Source organism: Sinohyriopsis cumingii, chromosome 17 (genome assembly GCF_028554795.1).
Source record: "Sinohyriopsis cumingii isolate HCF-2022 chromosome 17, ASM2855479v2, whole genome shotgun sequence".
Lineage (NCBI taxonomy): Eukaryota > Metazoa > Mollusca > Bivalvia > Unionida > Unionidae > Sinohyriopsis > Sinohyriopsis cumingii.
Window position 1 is genome coordinate 52,545,583 of NC_142977.1, and position 8,356 is coordinate 52,553,938.

Genomic DNA, 8,356 nt, shown 5'->3' on the forward strand with positions numbered 1-8,356 from the left:
GACTCTGAGGTTTTCACGTAGACAGGAATATAGAAGAAATATCGCCTTGATGGTTAAATGATGACATATTTAGAACTTTAAAATCTCGGGAAAAACATACTATATCATTATTTATATATAGAGTATTGATCTGCCTAAATTTAGCCTGATAGTCATAAGTGAACTTTATAACTTGATTTTAAATTAGCCAGCATAATTTCATTTTATTTAATCACTTTAAGATATTTCAATGTATCTTACTAATTTAACATACATTCCACACGAACGTAATAGTACTAATCTTTTAGGCATTTCACTTTTAATCTTCATATACACTTTTATTATTTTCATATATATATATATATATATATATATATATATATATATATATATATATATATATATATATATATATATATATATATATATATATATATATATATATATATTCATCTGTGTGTGTGTGTATGTTTGTGTGTATTACAATTACAGGAGTGTAACGTTTTATCAATAAAGTAAGACGAAATCTCTGACAACATGAATGCACCTTATCGGTAATATAAATGAACACAAGGGAGTCCAACGGTAAGCTGATATAATACTGATATATTACTACCTCCTAACATGTTTTTGGAATATGACCCTGTATCATCGATAGGTTCCATGGTGTAATGGTTAGCACTCTGGACTCTGAATCCAGCAATCCGAGTTCAAATCTCGGTGGAACCTAAGTTTATCTTTTTAATCCTAAAAATACCTTTTCTTAAAGTTTTATGTCGAACAGAAGACAAATGTACAATAGTAGAAGCGAGTATGAGAGGATACATTGTATGTACCTATTTAACGACATACAGTATTGCTTGGAAATGGGTTAGTGCGAAATATGAATCTAGTTTCGCAATAGAGTTGCAACCTAGTGCTCCTTGCTGACAATTCAATAATTCGCACTTAAAAAGGGGAATCTCGCAAATTCTTTGCAACTACATTACGATTTGAAAACAAAGATATCTTGTAATTTCGACTTTGATTTATTAATTGCAATTAAAGAATTGCGCAACGTAAACACATTTCCTTTATGTCTTGATATTGGCTGCGGACCGTTACCTCTTTCTCACTTTTCTAGGCGAGGAGTCAATTACACTGCACTATATGTGTTTCATTATCAATATATGCATATATTAGTCGATATCGATTTTAAATAGCGAATCCCTTTTCTATAATGTGACCTCTACCATGACAACACTGATACTGACCAGCACTCGATACCTTAGAAACTGTATTCGTACACATTTATTATAAATGTCACTAATGTGCAAAGTGTTAAGAGGTACACTTTACGATCACATTGTTGTTATACAAATATGATCTTTTTCTTGTATAGTTGTTCTCTCTCTCTCTCTCTCTCTCTCTCTCTCTCTCTCTCTCTCTCTCCCCCACTCTGTGTATTCCAATTTAATGCGTTATGGACACGGATTCAAAGCATAAACCTTCTTGATGGAAACATTTTATATTGCGGACACCAAAAGTTGGTGTCCACAGGGTACTCACCGCTAAATTATTCCTCTGATTCACGTATATGATGGTGATAGGAAAAGAACAAACCTGCGTTGTAAAGCGTTTCCCGCCAAATGTGTGTATATTTATTTTTACTTTTCCATTCAGCAGCCAGTGTGTGCGAACCCGTCACACACATACATATTGCGGTTTGCGCATGTCCTTGCCATTGGATACTGGAATAGCTCTCTTCCTATTGAGTATTATCGCCTCGCTCCTACTACCTCATGCACATGTTTTAGCAAAACAGTAAAGAATACGCATATACTACAACCTACTAATAAGTTTTGAGAAGATGACCCGTTGTAACCTATAGGTTCCATGGTGTAATGGTTAGCACTCTGGACTTTGAATCCAGCAATCCGAGTTCAAATCTCGGTGGAACCTAGGTTTTTTATTTTTATTCAAATACTTTTCTCAAAGTTTCATGTGGAACAGGAGGCGAATGTACAGAAGAAGAAGAAGCGACTTACAGCCCCTTACTTACAACTCAGTAATTCGTACTTACAACTATATATTATCTAAATCCTCTTCAACTACATTACGATTTTTGCACTTAGAAATTTTGTAATTACGACTTTGTTTTCTTAATTGTTCACTTATCGTCAAAGGACAAGGATAACCTAGAAATTGAAAGCTTGCGTTGTCGAACCGCTCCAGTGGCCTAGTGGTTAGAGCGCCCGCCTCGGATGCGGGAGATCGTGGGTTTGATCCCCGGCCACATCATACCAAAGACTTACAAAAAAGGTACTAACAGCAGCCTCGCTAGTCGCACAGCATTAAGAGGTTAGTTTTAGGACTGTTCGGCCTGGTGTCAGGATAATGTGTCTGGGTGGAACATCATGCTACATGTCTGCAGCATGATGCCCCAGTGCTAGACATCACTATAAACTGCCACATTGCAGGCATCGTAGCGATATAACTGAATTTATTTTAAAGCTACGTTAAAAATCTAAATCGGACACACACGTTGTCGGAAATATGGCAGGCATATATGGAGGGGGATTACCGAAATAATTATATGCGTGTATTTCCTAATCTTCTATGATGCATTATTGTAAATGGCTGCTTGCAAATGATACTTTCATAATTCTATCAATGTATATTGTATTTTCATTGATGCAAATTGTACGTGGCAGTTTGTAAGTGCTACTTTCCTTCTGCATTATTGTAAATGACTGCTTGCAAGTGCTACATTCATAATTCTAGTCAAGAATTTTCTAATTTTCATTGATGCAAGCTGTAAATGGTTGCTTGCAAGTTTTTCGATCTACTTTCCTTCTGCGTTATTGTATCTTGCGATTTGCCGACAACTGAATTGATTCCGTAGTTTGTCGTATGACAAACGCAATGTCAGTTACTACAAACTTTGTATATTCTGTTTTTGAACTTTACAATTACATCATTCCAACTGCTGTTTTCATACAGATTTGGTCCTGCAACAATGTAAATACTAAGTTTTATCAGTATCGTCTTTGTTGTCCATCTCGTGTCTCTCTAAATTTCTAATTTTTTTCCTTTACGGCATTCATTTTATGTCGATAACTCTTTCACTCCCCTTTTTTAAGGTGTACGTTAGCAACACAGTTTTAATCGTCTCTAAAACCATATGCTTTCTCGAAGATCTAAGCGATTTATAGCACCTTACGAAAACAAAAACGCATCCACAACAACAGGGTGGTCCATCTTTTTCAACCCCAGTTTTGACGCACTGAAGTATTTACCTTCAAAGTTTAAGAAATCTACTTCTTAGTGTCATCTCTCATTACTTGGAAACATTAGTTATTTTAGCAAAGTAAGGATCAGAAATAACAATGATATATTCCCTCGTAATCTTCTTAACGAGTATTCATCGGACGAACCCTGGTTGTAAGGATTGTATTGTACGTCACCCATTTTGACGCACCTCACAGACGTCTTTCTTTTCCTGTGATAATATTGTACATAAGCTCCCGCGAAAATAAAATAATTCAGATCAACATCAATAGCACATAAAAAAGTTTATAGGTAAAATGACATTAAAAACAATTAATCATTCCTTACAGGTGTTATTTTGCCGCAAAAAAAACCCCAAATAATCAAACTGTGGAAAATCATGTTCGTATCATGATAAAAGTATTTACTTGCGATTAGAATTATTAGATTTAGTGTACAGTTGTTCTCAAATACTTAATTTGCATTGTTAATGTACGGAACCTTAACCTTTGAATGTATTTATATATATCAAAAACAAAAACAAAAAACAGCTTTAAAACTACCTTGTATCCATTAAAACATTTGTCTCTAAAACTGAAAATAATCAGAGACAAAAGATTTTACAGGAGATTTTACTTTTATTTTTTTGTAATTCTTGCCATTATCAAACCAATTAAAATTAATAATTTGGTTCAAGAATTTTGCAAATATAAAGATAGGACCCTTAGGATGTAATTATTCAGCTGCTCTTTGTCATATTAAAGACTTAAGAAAGAAGCTTTAAAGATATTTTGAAATATGAATGTTGCTGTCGATGAGTGTGTTTTGGGACGGTCTTCAGCAAGTATCAACAAAAGAATAAACTCTAATGATCTTGCTCGATAATTATACAGGGTAGAATTTTACAGATCGCTGTCTTTTCATTTGGTTTTGTTCTATTTAATCGCCTACATGTATCATGGGTAGTTGAGGGTGTTTTGGGACAGTCTTTTGCTGTCCTAGGGTAGTCATGGCGTCTTTTATTTGGTGATAATTACCAATATGGGATACACTATATATTTTAAAAAACTCTCCTGATCTTACTCGATAATTATACAATCCAGGATTTTACTGATCACTGTCTTTTATAAGGTTTGATTCAATATAATGGTATACATGTATCCTGGGTAGGTGAGAGAGTTTTCGGACAGTCTTGAGCTAGCCCCATTACTTTCAGGGTGACAGATAGAAAAATTAAACTATTGAATGTCTACTTCCTGCATACGTTGTTGGAAATAATCAAACATAAAATTTGCTGACAGATTTGGGGAGGCAAACAAGTGTTAAAACATTGCCTAAACTTTTAGAACACGTTTTGCTTTAATATTCTTTAAAGGAATTGGCTATGAAAAGCTTGAGGACGCATACATTATGGTCAACAAGTGTTGCTTGCTTGACTTTGTGTTAGGTAAAGAACCGAGAGTCTACCATTTTTCTATTAGATGGCTTGTCAAATGGTCAAATGCAGGAATAGGTTGCAGATGTGCCTTAGATATCTTCTGATTGGGATTTCCTACCATTTGACAAGTGTAAGATGAGCTAAGGTACTTCAAAACATCACTTTAATTTTCAGCAAATAAAAACGATTCAGGATCTTGTGATAAGTCTTACTGACACCAAATGACCAGCTTAAGGGGTTTTATGGGCTATACTATGCATGTCCTGTCCATATGCCTTCGGAACAACACTTTCACCAGCAGGTGCATCGGTTGCCGCCATTTTCTCATAATGAACCCATTTTTCACAAAGTAATAAACTGGTACTTGTGTGGCTTTAATTTTTAAAACCGAGACTTGTGTCTTCTCTGAGGAATACTACTTGGTTGCCTATAACTCACATTAAACGGACTTGCATACTTATAAAGTAGCTGTTACTTTCTGCTCAGATATCTTACAACTGCAGTCAGAAATTGGCTAGTGGTTTCTATTATTCTGTGAAGAAACTAACTTACTTGTGAATCTCTCTCTCTCTCTCTCTCTCTCTCTCTCTCTTTGCTGAGTGATTAAGACATTTAAATTATGGAATATACCTTGTCCATTGTTCGAAGGCACAATTACATTAGGGAAAGAGGCCAAATGTAGAATTTCATCTCAGGTTCATAAATAAAATAGTTTTGTGAGGGTCAATGTATCAGATATAACTAATTAGCAAATAAAATATAAACATTTTCATGGGTTTTTGCTCATAGCAAGAGCAAGGAACTTATTTTATTGCCCGCAAAATAAATTCTCCGAAAAGTGAGCATTTTTGTACAGTGTATATATTGAATACAGATCCAACTCAAGGGTTCTACGTATGAGAGCAGGGAAGACATCCGAAAAGCCATATGGACGTCATAGAAAAATCAAGAAAAAGTATCCAAACATCTATATGTCGCGTGGTGGATAGCTTATGAAAGGGTTAGAGGCCAGAATGGGTGTCCGGGGACCCATAGGTTATTGAATGAGACAAAAGACCCTTTTCCGTACTACTAGTGGATTTCATAGAAGAAATATAAAAAACTATGTATAAGAGAATATTGTTTACAGATGATTAGTATGTATTACTGGGTGAAATTGGGAAACTACACTAAAGACTCACATCTCTCAGTTACATGTAACATTGTTTAATTTTATCTAAATTCTAATAATGAACATGTATCTACACTTCTCAGATGTGGATCGATACCATTATCATAATCAGTTAATTTAGAGCCACATTCAGCGTTTTCTTTGATGTTTCTTTTACAAAAGTTAATCAGAATGTACTTTATACCTTAAACAACAAAGGTACTTCATTTGCCTTCTAAAAATTGAATAAGAATATTCCCAGTCGGGTTACAGTTCTTTTCATATTTGGTGTCAATATAATTACAACTCGTGACGTGTTCCCACTGCATAGTTACACTTCCTGTATACATAAGATAAGGCAACTATGTACACTGATAGATACAAGCCTGGGGCAATCTGATTAAATTCAAATCTCCTCTGTCTGACGTGAAGATCTGAGAGCGACCTCTAAGAGGTCATATTCTACTAATTTTGGAATTAGCCAATGGAAATGCAGCTTTCAGAAATTTTAAATTTCCAATCTTTCGGCCCACCCCGACGATCTTTAGCACACCGCACAGTCTCCGAAACGCGAAGGTGTAAGACTTCATCTGGTTGGCTGGTAAAATTAGCGATTTTGCTAATAACATAAGTCATCAGAACATGGCCCCTAAATGGCCGCTGTCAGAACTTGGCCTAGAACAGTGGAGACACTTTTTACAAGTGTCTTGTCGACACATGCTACAATGGTTCCATGGTGTAATGGTTAGCACTCTGGACTTTGAATCCAGCGATCCGAGTTCAAATCTCGGTGGAACCTTGAATATTATTTTAAGTTCTTTCTTATTTACATTAATTTAAAGACTTTATTTTATTTTTGTAAATCCTAATGCGAAAGATGAGGTGGGTGTATGCAAATTGAAGCGAATATGATCCCTATGTGTGTCTATTTCGTCATACAACATAGTTTGAAAACCGGTTAGTTCAACAAAGTATGAATAAATTGTCACAATTGTTGAGTTACAAATTAAAAATAAAACAAGCTCGATGCTAAAATGAAGTATGACAATTTCTTCATATTGTCGGAGGATCATCAGCTCTGTCTCTATGTAAGTGTCAGTTAATCGCTGTACATGGTTGTTTGTTCATACATATATAGACCTTTCCATAGCCCTTGGATTTTTCAAAGAAATTTCCGTACGCCCTTGGATTTTTCAACGACCTCACCATACGTCATTGGATTTTTCAACGACCTTTCCATATTTCCTCGGATTTTTCAAGTCTTCGCAGTAATTTACAAAAAATGTTTAATTTTGTTCGCTGAAAATGTCTCCGAAACAACAAATAAACCCTGATCTATTCGGACTACCTCGACAGTTTCTACGAAGATAATGACTGTACGATTGACCTAGAGCTTACGAATGAAAAAGTAGTTAGATGCATTCGCAATTTTTCGGACAATCCTTCTTTCGCAAACAGGTGAGGTGATCCGACTGCAGTTATCGGCATATATTCCAAGGTGTGATCAATAGGATTGACCTCGAAATTGAGAATTTAAAAGGCGCGGCCTGCTGGTTATCACGTGATCTTTTGCCATTACGGTACCGATATCGCCCAGCGCTCCATACTGTAAGGACAATGATATCGATATCAGATGCCGGTGGGCCGGATTGTTTTTCAATCTGAGGAGACTACAGCCGAAGACGAAGTTAAAGGAAATTATTGTTTTGGTTACCAAGAGGATACCATCACCGTGAATGGCCAAACCCACCTGGCAGTGGACAAGATCACCTGTCTTGGCAGTAGCAGTCGCGTGCAGTCCAAAGCGATGATGAGACAAATGCCAGAATTGCCAAAGCAAGAGTGGCCTGTGGCATCTCACGAGCAAATGTGTTCAGTCCACAAAACTCACGGTACTAATTCAGTTCCCATAGTAAACCTATGTAAACACCATGATATTTAAAATTCAACAACTTAAAGATTGTGAGTGCTCATAATCAAACCTACATTTATAAGTATAGATGAAACCTATATTTATCGGTATAGATGAAATCTGGATGTCAGCTTTTGTGCAGATGAAAGGATATGAGCCGCGGCATTTTCTGGACCAGTATGTGTTTGAAACATGTGCTTTCAATTCCGCACCAAAGAGTCAAGTGCGAATTTTAGTAATGAGTGTTCCAAACTCAAGACGGTAAAAGGACTTAAATTCTATCAATAAAACAATGTCATTTTCAATGGGCTTCCTAAAGAAACTCATCTGGATATGATTTCAAGACAGAGTCCCAGACTCTGAGGTTTTCACGTAGACAGGAATATAGAAGAAATATCGCCTTGATGGTTAAATGATGACATATTTAGAACTTTAAAATCTCGGGAAAAACATACTATATCATTATTTATATATAGAGTATTGATCTGCCTAAATTTAGCCTGATAGTCATAAGTGAACTTTATAACTTGATTTTAAATTAGCCAGCATAATTTCATTTTATTTAATCACTTTAAGATATTTCAATGTATCTTACTAATTTAACATACATTCCACTCGAACGTAATAG

At 35.5% G+C, this 8,356-nt stretch overlaps 2 non-coding genes across 2 annotated transcripts; both read left to right on the forward strand.

The window, feature by feature from the left end:
* The first annotated feature begins 636 nt into the window (after window positions 1–636).
* Trnaq-cug (transfer RNA glutamine (anticodon CUG)) lies at window positions 637–708 on the forward strand. Its single transcript has one exon. It is a non-coding gene; the product is annotated as a tRNA-Gln (tRNA).
* Window positions 709–6,543: 5,835 nt separating this feature from the next.
* Trnaq-uug (transfer RNA glutamine (anticodon UUG)) lies at window positions 6,544–6,615 on the forward strand. Its single transcript has one exon. It is a non-coding gene; the product is annotated as a tRNA-Gln (tRNA).
* The last annotated feature ends 1,741 nt before the right edge of the window (window positions 6,616–8,356 follow it).